The 14203-nt window shown below is 41.9% G+C and overlaps 1 protein-coding gene across 1 annotated transcript in view; it reads right to left on the bottom strand.

Moving 5' to 3' along the window:
* Positions 1-6868, bottom strand: part of SCAF11 (SR-related CTD associated factor 11) — a 57858-nt gene extending 50990 nt beyond the window's left edge. Inside the window, 1 exon segment of the mRNA XM_032493260.1 lies at positions 6603-6868. The gene's annotated coding sequence lies outside the window, so the exon portion shown is untranslated.
* Between the last annotated feature and the right edge of the window lie 7335 nt (positions 6869-14203).

The raw sequence follows: 14203 nt of genomic DNA, 5'->3' as shown, positions 1-14203 counted from the left end.
AATACTATTGTGGTTAGGATACTGGGCCTGGCATTGGAATACAAAGACAGATCAAGATATTATACTCCTTCCTGGTGTAAAAAGTAGAGCTGGAAAAATAGGATACAAAAGATGAACAACAAAATAGCATATGCTAAGTGCCAACCGTGAGGTACATGTCACTTTTCAGGACTAAGAAAGAATTCATTTAGGACAGGAGATAAGGGCAAAGACATAATTATGGGCCAGAATATAAAGAAACATAAAGTTAAAGTCCAAGGTAAGGCTTAAATTGTGTTTTGTAAAAAGTAGAGAATCACTGAGGAAAAGTCCACCTCTCTCCCACTCATCTATTTTGAGAGTAGTTTCTGAAATGTTTAAATTGGGAGTTTTGGAGATAATGCAGTAGCAGAAAGCGGGGAAAGTGAGGAAGTTACGGAAAACAAGCTAGGAAAAAAACAGAAACAACACTGGGGAGCAATAAAGGCCTGATCAGGACTAAGCTCCCCAAGAGCAAAGGCCATGTTTCATCCCCAGACCTAATGGACACAGATATCAACAAACCTGGAGCACAGGATTACAGGCAGAGAGAATGCCTACTTTATATCAAGCAATGAGCTACATACGCTGGCCCACCTTTGCATATTTCATCCTCAAAATACCATACCACAGTACATTCTAAAAATTAAAACAACACCAAAACTGAATACTAGAACACTGCTAACAAGGCTTGAAAATCACTCACTAAACATAGCTAACTAAGGGTATGAAAGATAGAGTTAGCTGCTATTACCAGCTAACTTGGACTGCTGGACTTAAATAAGTATTACTTGAAAATTAAAATAGGTGAGGAAACTGGGACACCTAGAAAAGGTGACAATCAGTATATGGGACAATCAGCATTCAAAGCCAGGTCTGATTGACTCCAAAGCCTACGTACAAAAAAAACTGAACTGATCTTCATCTTACTGTTAAAATTACATGAAAAAGACTCCACTAAAAGTACATCTGAGAACTCCAGGGTAAAAGGAAAACTAAGGAGGAAGATTAGTCTTATCACTAATAGAGATGTGAGATTCTCAAGAGGGTTAAATAACAAGGTGGGAATGTATCTGATCACTAATTTTCACTAAAATATTTGGGTGTAATAATCTTTTGTAGACACAAGTAAGTATAACCTTTAAAAAAAAAATGTCTGCTGTTCTGCCTGGATGTGTTGGAGCCCAAGTGCGTGAGCAAGGTGTGCATATGAAGGATGGTGAGGGAGCCCAGAGTGAGGTACTGGAACTCAAGCAGAATGGCAGGATCCTCAGCATGAGGTATATGAGAAGCCTGGAGTAAGGAACACATCCTGGCACAAGGTGTCAGAGCCGAAGCAGAGTGAAAATGTTATGCAACACAAGGGACAGAAGAGGAGTAGCAGCGGGAAACTGGCTACATACTGGGGATTGATCATATAAGAAAATACACTAAAGATAATGGGAGCTAGGTTACTCCTTATAAGAGAAGAGTTATACATTTGGAAAAGGAGAAAACAAAAACAAACACTGTGTATTGAAATTGGAGAAACTGGTACCAACTCATGGTTTTCTATATATAGATATAAATACAGTGCTCAAATCTTGTTTTCTAAATACATTCCTCCACTAAAAGAAGTCACTCCTTGGAGAAATGGCTGATTCCAAGGCTGTGGCAAGGAAAGTTTAAGGTGAGCCTGGAACATTTTCTTGTGTCAAAAAGTAAGGAAGTGATCAAATCAAGTCAAAAGAATACAGAAAGTAGCTTGAAGAGGCCTTCAGTGGCCAAAGCTGGGACAATTTGACAATCAACAAATAGCAAGTTTAATAAGGAGTGGGCTAAATATATTCTCAAAATACTTCCCCACAAAGCACTTATTAATTATCAAGAAGTAAAACAAACAAACAAACAAAAAACCCAAAACCCCAAAACAAACAAACAAAAAAAAACTTTACAGTAAAGAAGCTTAGGATCACCTTAATTAAGTGATCAAAGTGCCCATCACCAGTAACGGGACAAAAAGAAACTCTATGCCATCTGACAGGATGCAGTGAGAGCACACCATCACACTGTGATACTCCTACCAAAAAATGCACCATCTGAATCCAACCACAAGGAAATATCAGGAAAAAATCCAGATCGAGAGACATTTTACAACAAAACTAACCTATAATCTTTTAAAGTGTCGAGGTCATGAAAGTCAATAAAAGATTGAGGAAGTGTTCTAGGTTGAAGGAGTTTAAAAAGACATTATAATTAAACGAATGCAACACAGAATTCTGAACTGGATCACTTTGCTAAAAAGGAAATTACTGTGAAAACTAGCAAAATTTGGATGAGGTTTAGGGGTTAGATGGCAGTGATAAAGCTATTTCAATTTCCAGTTCTAATGTTGTTTACATAACAGAAAGTCCTTGTCCCTGTTTGGGATGATGAGAATGCACCTGCAACTTATTCCCAAATGGTTCGGGGAGGTGGGGGGGGGGAGTTCTTTGCATTGCACTGGAACTTTTCTGAAAGTCTGAGATTGTAAGGAAAAAAAAGAAAAAAGAAGAAAATTACCTACAATATTCATTTACAGTATCTAAAATTAGCATATAAGCAAAACAGTACTCCTTTCAAATGATGAATATGTGCTTCCACCTCTTCTTATGACTCTGCTTTATTATTTATGGGATTCTTTTGGTCTGTAACTGCACTGTCCAATACAGTAACCACTATTCTGTTCCTCCATCACACTGACCATATTTCAAGTGTTCAACAGCCACTATCTTCATCATCACAGGAAGGTCTACTACTAGACAACACTGATGCAGAATTTGGGAGACCAACAGATATTGTAAAAGACAAACTGAAGGCCAAAGAGTCAGATGGACTTGGGTATATAAATTCTTAGCAAGTGCCCTTTAGCAAGTCATTTGACTTCTTAACTTCTCCAGAGCCTCAAAGTCCTTTCTCGTAAAATGGATTAATACATCCAACCCTGCAAAGCTGCTGAAAAGATCAAATGAAAATTCATGCAAAATGTCTAGAACAGAATAGAATATTTGGCATATAGTAAATATTTGATAAACATTAGGTCTCTCCTGTAATGTGAGTGGATAATTTCTTAATCTTTGGTCTCAGTACTTTTAAATCTGGATAAGCAATTATAGAAGCATCAGTTTGAAAATGAGCTTACTACCCTGCTTGTTCAAAAGGCCAATGAGCTCCATGTTGTTACATTTTCACTCTCACCTTATTCAACTTTTATCAACACCTGACCCTATTAGCTACTCTCCCCTTGAAATACTCTTTCCTTTGATTTCTGAAATACCACACTCAGCTCCTACTTTTACAACCTTCTCAGTATTCTTTGGGAGCTCATATGCCTCCAACAAACCTTTTTTTTTAATGTTAGAGGCCACTGTGATTCCATTTTAGCATTTCTTTTTTCCAGGTTATATTCCCTTTCCTAAGCAATTCCACCTAAAGTTTCAATTACCTATATAAGTGACTCCATTTTTCTTTTTCCAGCCCATACCTCTCCTCTGGATTTTAGAACCATATACCTAATTGCCTATAGACATCTCCACCTGAAAGCCCCAAAGCTTTTTCAATCCCACTATGTCATAATCCAAAGTACCTTGGTCCTTATTTGGTACCATTGTTCTGCGTTTGGGAACAGAAACAGGGACCCAAATTGACAAACCCTGTTCTCACAGAAATTGCATTAAAGTGAAGAAAAAATACAATAAACTTAAGTTAGTAAATTATACAGTATCGTGGAAAGTGGTACGTGCTATAGAGAAAAATCTGGCTTAAAAGGGCAAAGAAATATGGAAGGAGGGCCTATCTTACACAGAGTAGTCAGAGAAAACCTCAGTAGCAGAGCAGAGGAGTGAGTTAAGAGTGAGGTAATGAAGACAGAGGAGAAGAGATTCAAAACACTAAATGCCTGGTAGACCATAATAAGGACTACGGACTTTACCATAACTGAGAAGGGAGACATGATCAGGCATACTTTATCAGGATCACTCTGGCTGGTGAATGTTAAAGACATAGGTGAACAAAGGTCATAGTGAGACTTTTTAGGGAGCTATTTTGTAAGTGAGAGATGATGGCGCTGTTTTCACATTTTTACACTGAACTTTAATGTGTTTAAGTACTAGGAATTACAAAGTTACAACTTTAAAAAGAGAGAAGAGAGGACCACAACAATGCAAAGATGAGTCTTGGGAACAGCAATAAAATGATACAGCGTATTTTAACTCTGCGCTCTACTCAGTGCTATGAACAGTTACCACCACTCAGATGCAAGATAAGGTGAAAAGCTATTAACTTATTCTTTGGGACAGGGAATATAATTAAGAATTTTTATTTCACTGGGCAAGGTAAGTCAAGACCTAATTTACATCACTAAAAGACAACAGTAAATGATGGCAGAGCTTGCTAAAAGGAAGTTACAGTTTAAATTATTCTAGGGCTGACTCCCTTACTTTTATGCCTGCCACTCTCTTTACTTAGATTTTACAACTATTTCTCACTGATGTATCTTTTTTTTTTAAAAGTTCAGTATTAGGTATATAAATGGATAATACTGTGCTGTCTTATTACTAAAAGATGCTATTGATGATGAATCAACACCATGTAACTAGAGTATTGACCCATCTTATCTCTGCTGATTAACAGCACAACTTTTCAAGAAAGCTGCCTAAGCATTGGTTAGTGTCCAAAGGATTATGCAGAAGCTAAGTGACCCCTGAAGAGTTTCAATCTTAAACTGTGGACCGATTCCCACATAAAGGCATACAAAGAAATTCCCCTTAAAAATGTCTCCATGACATGTTTCAGGCAGCACATTTAGGAACAATTTTCCATTTTCTTCCACAGTTTTCTGCCCCCTTAACATACTGAAGAATCTCTTTATAGCAGGTGTGCACTTAAAGTAAGGAAACATCCACATCTTACCCCACCAAAATCTTAAGATATACTCAAATTCTCAGGCAAAAAGGTCACTATCCGAATGTAAAACTGAATCATTAGTATACTTGCAAGCACCAAAAGTTAGAGCAAAAAAGTGCTGTTACAAGAAGACACGCTAATTAAAAAAAAAAAAAAAAACCCTTCATATTGCATAAACAAAATATAAAATAAATTCAGATTATCTTGATAGAATAGTATAAAACAACAAAACCAAAAAAAACCCAAAGACAATTTCAAATTTTCATTTCTTCTGCCCAGTAAGTTAAAACAACAGCAAAAACAAAAGTCCCACAATTTTTTTTACTGCAGCTCTTAGCCAACAGTAAAAAAGTGAGACGATTAAGCCAACTGCCAAAGAAACAGGAAACAGAAAGCAATGGTCTGGAAAGAGACTTCATTACATATAAAAAGTTTAATACAGTAAAACACAAAAACCATCAGTTATTTAAGACTATACTTCAAAAAAATGTACTTCAATATTCTGCTACTGAGGTAAGTGGTCATATGTATGAATTAGTTTTTCTTTTAAAATGATAAAATACATCTATTAAACGTTCCTTTTCCAATATTCAGTGAATTTCCCAAATTGGGAAAATTTAAGAACAGCATCTACTGGCCAAAGCATTATATTAAAAACTTATGGTTCAGTTTTGCCTAAAAACCTTAATTCACTGGTAGTATGATAAAGACGTTAAAGTGTAATTCAAAATGAATGAAAAATGCTCAACTCGGAGACACTGTATGTCACAGTAACACTTTAAGGATACAGAAAACACTTTGAGGGTATGTTAAAGTTCCACATTCCAATCTGAATGTTTGAATCAACTACTCTAAATGAGGCGCTTACTTTTAGAACAATCTTTCAAAGGGCGGGGGGTGGGGGGGGGTAGCAAGACCGCCAGCCATCTGTAAGACATGTCTTTAATGGTTCAAGATTCCTAGTGTCTGAGCAGGGGCGACTGCTGGAGCTAAATTGAGATCTCCTGGCCCTTTTGTTGTCAGCCCAGGAAACCGATTTGAAAACTGGCGGTGGGAGAAGAATTTGAAATTCAGGGGATGGGGTAAGGCGGATACCCCGGAGCGCCGGCTCTCCCCCGGTCGCGCACTCGGAGAGGTCACGGCGCAGTAAAGTTTGGTTTCACGAGCGGGCTCGGACGCTGTTGACAAAAGCAAAGTCTCCCAAGTAAAGCGGCCGCGGGGGTCGGGAGCGCCCGGAAGCCCAGCAGGACACGTTTCCACCGCGGGGAGGGGATGTACGAATCGGTCGCGGAGACTCACGCCTCGACCCACTCCCCCAGGACAGCCGGGCAGGGACAGGCTCGGCCGGAGGAGGCGGGTAGGCCACAAGGAGGAAATGGGACGGGGTGCCGACAGCCGGGCGGCGGCGACCGGAGCGGGGCCTCCCCCCGGGGGTGGCGAGTGGGAAGGGGGGCCCTCGCCGCCGCGGCTTCCCCCGCCTCGAGAGGCAGCTCCAACTTTCCTCCGAGCGCAGGACGCCGCCTGGGCCGCGCGGGATTCCGAAACTTTGTCCGCCCTCGCGTCGCCCCGGGCCCGCTCCTCCGCTCTGCGCCAGCCCGTGACCCCCGGCCCGCCTCGACAGCTGCCTGCGCCCGTCCACCCCCGGGTCGGCCCGTGTTTACCTCAGGCCGAGGTCGAGGCGCTTGCTCCGGCGGCGGCGGCGGCGGCGGCGGCCCCACTGCAGGTCCCTAGGTCCCCGTCACGCCGCCGCCAAGTTCCCCAACATGGACTCCCGCGTCGGCTTTGAGGTGCTCCGGGGGCCGCTGGGGCGCCGGCTCCGCTGGCTGGGGCGGGTGGCGGCGGCGGAGTAGGGAGCGGACCCGGGCTGCGCTGCTCCGCGCGGCTTGCGCCACCGCTGCTCCCCCTCCCCCCGCCTTGTCTGGCCTCCTCCCTCCCTCCCCCCTCCCCGCCCCGCGCGTCTCCTTCCCCCTCCCTCCCGCTCCGCTCCTCTCCTCTCCGCTCCGCCGCGCCGCCACAGGTCGGCGCGCTACGGTGACGCGGGCGGCGGCGGGAGCCGCCGCACTTTCCCGGCTCGCTCGCTTTGGCCCTGCGTGCCAGGTCGCAGCGCTCAACCGGACCGCAGGGGGGCGCTGGCAAACCACCGCTTGAAACAGAGGAACCTGGCGGGCGGAGTCACGGTCACGCGGCCTGGGAGCGGGAGGGAGAATGCCAGCGAGGGGCGCGGGCTGCTGGGAAACATCCTCCCAGCCCGGCTCTCCTCCCACGCCGCGGGTCTTGCGCATGCGCCGTGCGTGGAGCGCTGGAGTGGGCCCTGCTTTGGCGGCGGTACCCGCTAAGCCGCCAAAGACGATGGAGGCTATTGGGGACCTGGACGTGAGGGGGGTTGCACGACATTTGCTATCCTATCTTTATGGTAATCTGCTATTGATAAGAGTGTTAATACGTGGTTTGGCGGTGGATTGAGTTTTCACCCATGAGCGTTGCCCACCTGAGCTGCATCCTGCGAGGAGGCTGAAAGTGGCCCTAACTTGTAAGCCCACGTCTTCCCGCTGGGTGGGCGTTGAGAAAATGCCCAGGGGAGAGGTTTCCCACGTGACTCAGCAAGCCTAGACGTATCCCCGTGTCTTAATTCCCACAACAGAAAGTTAAACTTGGGCCGTTTAATTTAACCCCCTTGGTGGTTAGCTAGTGACCTGCGATGATTCATTTGTCGGAGCCTGCGGTACAGGACGTGTATGCCATTCCTTCCCGGCGGGTCGTCAAATCTTTTGTTTTATCTCAGAAATACCTTTCAAACTTTTTTTTTAAAAGTCCCTGAATTTAACCTCATAGTTCCTTTTCCGAACAATTTCTTTAAGCTCCGGGTTGCTCTACCTGCCCTCTGTGTCCACCCCTCTTTACCAGGGGGCCCTTGCAGTCCCCCCACCCCGCGCGCATGATTGTCCAGCTAACAGCTCCGTGTGGTGAGGCTCTGCCTTCGGGTCTCCCCGCCTGCTTGGCTCCCCCAGGCCTCAGTCACCTCCGTCCGTGCCGCTCGCATCTTTTCGTGTCGTCTGCACCCTTCCTCCCTTTATGTGCGCGCTGCGCTGTCGCGTCACGCTGAGCCCAGCCTAGAGTGACTTTCCTCCCCACTTTCTCGGGACCCCGCCGACCGGACACCCCTCTGCGGCACTCTCCCAGAGTGAACTGGTCTCCTTAGCCCATCCTCGCTTCTCTGCCACCCTCATCCTATGCATCATGTTTGGTCTGCTCTGCCTGTCACGCACTGTGAGCACTGGGACAGTGTCTTTAAACACTTCACTAACAACAGCTCCTGGCACAGTGCCTGTCACTCAGTAAGGACCCGGTAAACAGTTGCTGAAGGAATATATAAATGGCAGCCTTGTCTTTCTATTTAAAAGTCTTTAGAGTTTTACAAGGTATAGTCTGTGATATGAGCTTTGGGAATTTAGATGGGGTCTACCGTGTTTGGGATATTTGAAGGAACAATGATCTAGAGGAGTTGATAGCAGTACATTGTAAAGAATGTGATAAAGGATGACTAAGACAGCCACTGAAAACTGTTTCAAGAGTTGTGTGGTATAACCAGATCAACAAGCGGTGCTACAAGACATTCAAGTGAATACAGTGAGAGTGTAGCTTTGTTACATACTTACCCACGTCCTCATCCTAGAGAATCCAATCTCTAGGAGTCTAACTCCAGATAGAGACTTTTGGTGCAATATTATTCTTTTACATAAAAATTTATGTAAAAATCTCTTGTTTCCGGGGGAGAGATATTAAAATTTAATCAAAGGTCAAATGATAACATTTGCTAAATAGAAAACTATAGTTTTTAAATTAACATTAACAGTACACCATTTCAGCAAAACTGAATACAAATCTTTTGATATGTGTATTCACTGGCACCCCTTAAGTATTATGGGAGCATGTTTTAAGAGAAAAACACTCTTAGTGCTAATGAGCTGGTGGTTTCTACTTTCATGTGCAAATAGAAAAGAGAATGGTGGTTTGTAATCGGCCATCTCTTGCCTCCCCAGGGAAAAGACCATGTATATCTCTGCACAGAAGTATTCTCCTAATAATGTTTGTATGATAGAGATTTATTATTCTACTGTTTCAATATTTTTATTTACAATATAATAAAGAGATCTTGAGTTTTCAATAAATAAAAGATGAACTATAAGATGTAGAAGTAAAGATTGATATACCTTCACAGTCAAAATTTTAGATTTTATTATAACCACAAAATGATATGCATTATAAAACAACCTTGAACTGAATGTCCAATTGGCATGTTGCACTTTCCCAGCACTTAAAATATCAAACCTGTCACTCAGCAACAGAAACTTATATTGACATCTTTAGAAATGACCGGTAGTCAGTGTATTGATTTTAACAGAGCTTTATCAGAGATAACAGCTATTATTAATTTAACTATTATTGAATACAAAATAATAATCAGATCAAAAGGGGTAATCACAGTATAAAGATACTTGTTTAAGTGGGAAACATGGTTCTAATATATACTCTGTCACTTAAGATCTCTGCAGTTTGGAACAAATCACCTAATTTTTCTGGCCCTCAGTTTCCACATCTATTACAGAGGAAGTTTTTAGTTTAATAATCTCTGTGGCATTTATAGAGCAGAAGTGTATGGATTCAAAGGGTGTACAGTTTAAAACTCTTAGAAGCAAAACATGGCCAAATATACATTCTCTTTGTAAGAAAAGAAAAAAGCACATTTAGTTTATAGGAGCTTCTTAAAAAACGGTCAGTGGTTTATTCCTGTTGTCACAACTGAAGGGATTTTAATTAGGATAATACTGATTATGGTCCAGTTGTTTTCTGTGTGGAATTAAGTTTATTTCAGCCACAATCAATTGGGTGTCTAGTATCTGGGAGATGCTGTGAGGTGGTTATAGATAAATGAACAGTGTGTCAGAGACAGTTTAGTGGGTACAAATAAGACAAGTACAAAAACTAAGCAAGAATATAAATTTCATAAAAGGAATAAAAACAAAGTGCTGGATGGGGAAAATGTGTTTGGGATACTTGAAGGAACAATGATCTCGAGTTTGCAGCATTGTAAAGAATGATAAAGGATGACTGAAAAAAAACAGTCACTGAAGACTCTGTTTAAAGAATTATGTGATACAACGAGGGAGAGAATACAAGGACCAAGGACAGTTTCATAAAAGAGCAAATCTGAACAAAATAGTCAGATATTATTCCAAATGTGGAGACCTGAGTTTCTCGCAGGGCAGTCTCCCATCCCCCACAGCACCTCCTCCACATGTTTACCCCTCCCCTCAGTCTTAGCCTCACAGTCACTCCTGCTGAGCCCCTCAGCCTTGAACCCAGCAGAAGATGCTATCACATCTTCTTTGCCGATACCTATAAAGTCTGTCCATAACTGTCTATATCCACACCCACCTGTTTTTCTCTCCCACAGAGGAAGAACGATCTCCTCTCTCCATTAAGGCTTCGCTTTCTGCTGTTGCTGTCGGTCTAGTTTTTCGAGACTTTGGCATGTTCAGACCATTACCATTTCTAACAGTTTGAGAACTGACAGAGGGCTGCTAACTCTTCAATCCTAACAAATAACAGTATGCATTTTTAAAGTCCTCCCATCTCTTAATCATCATGATTTCCTAAAAGAAAATTATTTGCAATATCAAAAAGCTAAATTGTGTGAACTACTCTGGTTGTCTGTTTGCACTTCCCTGCGGAACAGTGAAGCCATCACAGCCCTGGGACATTTGTTACCCTGCTCTGAAACAGATCCCCTCAGGGCCTGCTCCATGGGTTACTCTGTCTGCAACATTTTCAATCTCTTCTTTACTGTAAAGCAATTTATCTCTTTTTTCCAAATCTAAAAATAGTTTACATTTTAAGACACTTCCTCATTTCACTTTCTATTCACTTTTTTTTTAAAAGGTAATAAACATTCATTTTAACACTTCAAACAGCACAGAAGTATATAAAGTCTGTCATCCCCCCATCCCAATCCTGGATAAAACCAATGTTAAAAGATGGATGTTTCTCTCTATACTTTTCCCAGTGGTTATAGAAACACATACATATAGAGGTTTTGATTTTTATTTTTACAAATAATGAATCACACCATATGTTTTTTTCTGCAACCTCCTTTTTTTTCATTCAACACTTTATCATACATACTCTCATCTAGCTCATTTCTTAATTAGCTGCACAATATTGTATAATATTAATGTACTATATTTTTGAAGCCGTTCCTTTATTGATAGATAATGAGATTGGTCCAGACTTTGTGCCATTATAAATAATGCTGGTAGGGAGGAGGGTGTAGCTCAAGTGGTAGAGCACATGCTTAGCATGTACGAGGTCCTGGGTTCAATCCCCAGTACTTTCTGAAAAAATAAATAAGACTAATTCTCCCCCCAAAATAAAATGATAAATAATACAATAATAAATAAATAAAATGTTTAAAAATTAAACAATAAACAATGCTGGAGTCAGTAACCTTATATATATTTCTTTTGAAATTGTGCAACTTTTCTATAGCGTCGAATCCTTAAAGTGTGATTACTGAGGCAAAAGATATGTACATTTTTTATTTTAATAGATAATACCAGTAAAGGGGTTTTTGTTTGTTTGTTTGTTTTTCTACCACCCAGCATCCCTCTCCTCTTTTTCTGGTAACAGCACCTTGGTTTTCTTTAGATGAATTAGTCCTCTCTTAATCTGTGGGGTTACAAATGGTGTTGACTCCTCCTCTGGCTTCTATTTGGTGAATGATGGTGTAATATCCCACTAGTTATAGTGTTGTATAGTTCAGTGATGGACACATGACTCAATTCAGGCCAATAAGAATTAGATCAAGAGCTTTTCTTCTCTGCTGGACTTGTTGCTATAAGACTATAAGCTCTCTTCATGAAGAGGGACCTTTACTGGAAATGACTTCCACTCAGAGGAAGGCAGAACTGAGACCTAGAAAGAAACTAGATTGTAGTGATGACATTTAGGTCAATTTGATCCAGCTATGACTAGATTTTCAATTATGTGACTCTATAAATTACGTTTGGAGTGAGGATTTGAGTTGGGTTTTTTGTTACTTGGAACCAAAGGTGTCTTGAGTGACACATTGCCAGATTATATCTAGAATTATTATAGTTCACACACCACTCAAAGGTAAAAAGAATGTCTCTTTCTTCGTCTCTTGATGGACTAAAGTGTGACACTTAAATTTTGTCAGTGGAATATGCATTAAATGCTGTCTCACTGTTATTTTAAATTAGTGTTTCCCTGACTACCAGTGGGATTGGACTTCTTTTCATGTATTTTTGGGGTGTTCAGAGCCTTTGCATATTTTATATTAAGTTGTTGGTCTTCAATTTTTCTGATGTTTTTATAGGATCCCTTTTAGGTTAGCTAGAGCTCTTAACTCTTGGTGGTCCGTACCTGTATGTACTATTTTTTCACAATCATCTTTTAGCGTTGCTCATGGTGGCTTTTGTCATAAGAAGGTTTAAATTTTTATACTGTTAAATCTGACCTTTCACTCTTAAATCCACTGCAGTTAGGCTCATGTTGCCATCATTCCATTGAAACTCCTAGAAAACGTCACTGGTGACCTCATATGTGCCAAGTGCAATGAACTCTCTACAGTCTTCAACAAGCACTTATTATCCTGTATTGACTGCGCAGTGTGTACCAGGCTCTGTGCTAGGCACTAGTGATATAAAGATAAATAAGATACTGTCCTTGCCCTTAAAGAACTTGCAATTTAGCACAACCACCAAGCAGATGAACATAATTTCAATATGTAATTGTTGCTAGATGTTGAATTTGTGTTATGGCCTGAATTACGCCTGCTCTCCCCACCCCCCCAAAAAAGCTCATGTATTTAAGTCCTAATACCCAGTAACTCAGAATGTAATATTTGGAGATAAGGTCTTTAAAGAGGTGATTGAGTTTGAATAAGATCTTTAGGGCAGGCCCTAATCCGGTATGACTGGTGTCCTTGTAACAAGATGGGTGCACATAGAGGAAGACTATGTGAAGGCAGAAGATGACCATCTGCAAGCCAAGGAGAGAGGCTTCCGGAGAACCAGCGCTGCTAACACCTTCATCTCAGGCTTCTAGCCTTCAGAGCTGTGAGAGAATAGATTCCCCCTGTTTTAGCACCCAGTCTGTGGTAGTTTGTTATGGCAGTCCTAGCAAACCAACAGAGTTTGTCTCCATAACATCTCTTCCATGCCTCCCCCTGGTGTAGCATCCTTGTGGTGGTAGAAGGCAAGGATTAAGTTCATTCCAGCAACCAACTCTGGTTGTTTAAGCCATTCAAGGTATTCCCATCCCTCTTGTCACAGTGAGTAGTTGACAAAACCCTGACTTTGGCCAATTTGTGTCAGGGAAATTTGAAAAGCTGGTGACTCTTTTCCATGTTCTTCAAATAAAGCTAATAAAAGCCTGCTGGCTTGCCATTTGGTTGGGGAGAGCTGAGAATATAAGCCCCTGGAATTACTGCAGCTACGGTGCTTGTGAGCAAAGCTAGCTTTAGAATGAATAATGCTGCTTCTGGGGAGGGCACAGGAAAGAAATGGAGTAAAACTGGATCCCTGACATCAAATTAATCCTGACACCTACCCAGTCACATGAGCCAACAAATCCCCTTCGTTATTTCTTGATTTATCCTAAAACTTACAATGCAAAAGGCCCTATTGGTTATAAGATGCACAGGGAAGGGAACCTACCATAGATTGTGTTCCTTAGGAAATACACTTTGGGATGGAGATTAGGGCACAGAAACGTCACTGGGGAGTGCTCTGAGGCTCCACCTGTGGAGAGAGTAAAGGAAGCAGGCTCGGGCAGAGGAAGAAGTAGACTTGTGATGTAATCTAACAAAGACCTCAGCCATTCCTACAGGGAGCTCTGAAGACTTTATGCCACCTCAATGATCAATCATTTTGACTAAACCCAGAAAGGTAAGGTGGCTCTCTTGAGCCAAGGGCACATTCTGGAGAAGGATTCCATTGAAAGCTATCAGCCTCTGACACTACCAGCAGCTGGCGGAGTGACTGTTTCGGTCCTGGATAGGGAGATCTCTGCATCATGATATTCACGGCGGTTCATCCATTTATATATCATAAATTCTAGGAGCAGCTCTTCAAAAATTCTGTTGTGGCTCTACTCCTGGAGAAATTTGCTAGAAAAGAGTTGATGGGATTAACTACAGCCTTTGAAGCTGCTCTTGGGGCCACAACTGAGGCTGATCAAC

Source organism: Camelus ferus, chromosome 12 (genome assembly GCF_009834535.1).
Source record: "Camelus ferus isolate YT-003-E chromosome 12, BCGSAC_Cfer_1.0, whole genome shotgun sequence".
NCBI lineage: Eukaryota > Metazoa > Chordata > Mammalia > Artiodactyla > Camelidae > Camelus > Camelus ferus.
The sequence above is the reverse complement of the archived record's forward strand: the minus strand, read 5'-3'. Positions and strand labels throughout refer to the sequence as shown.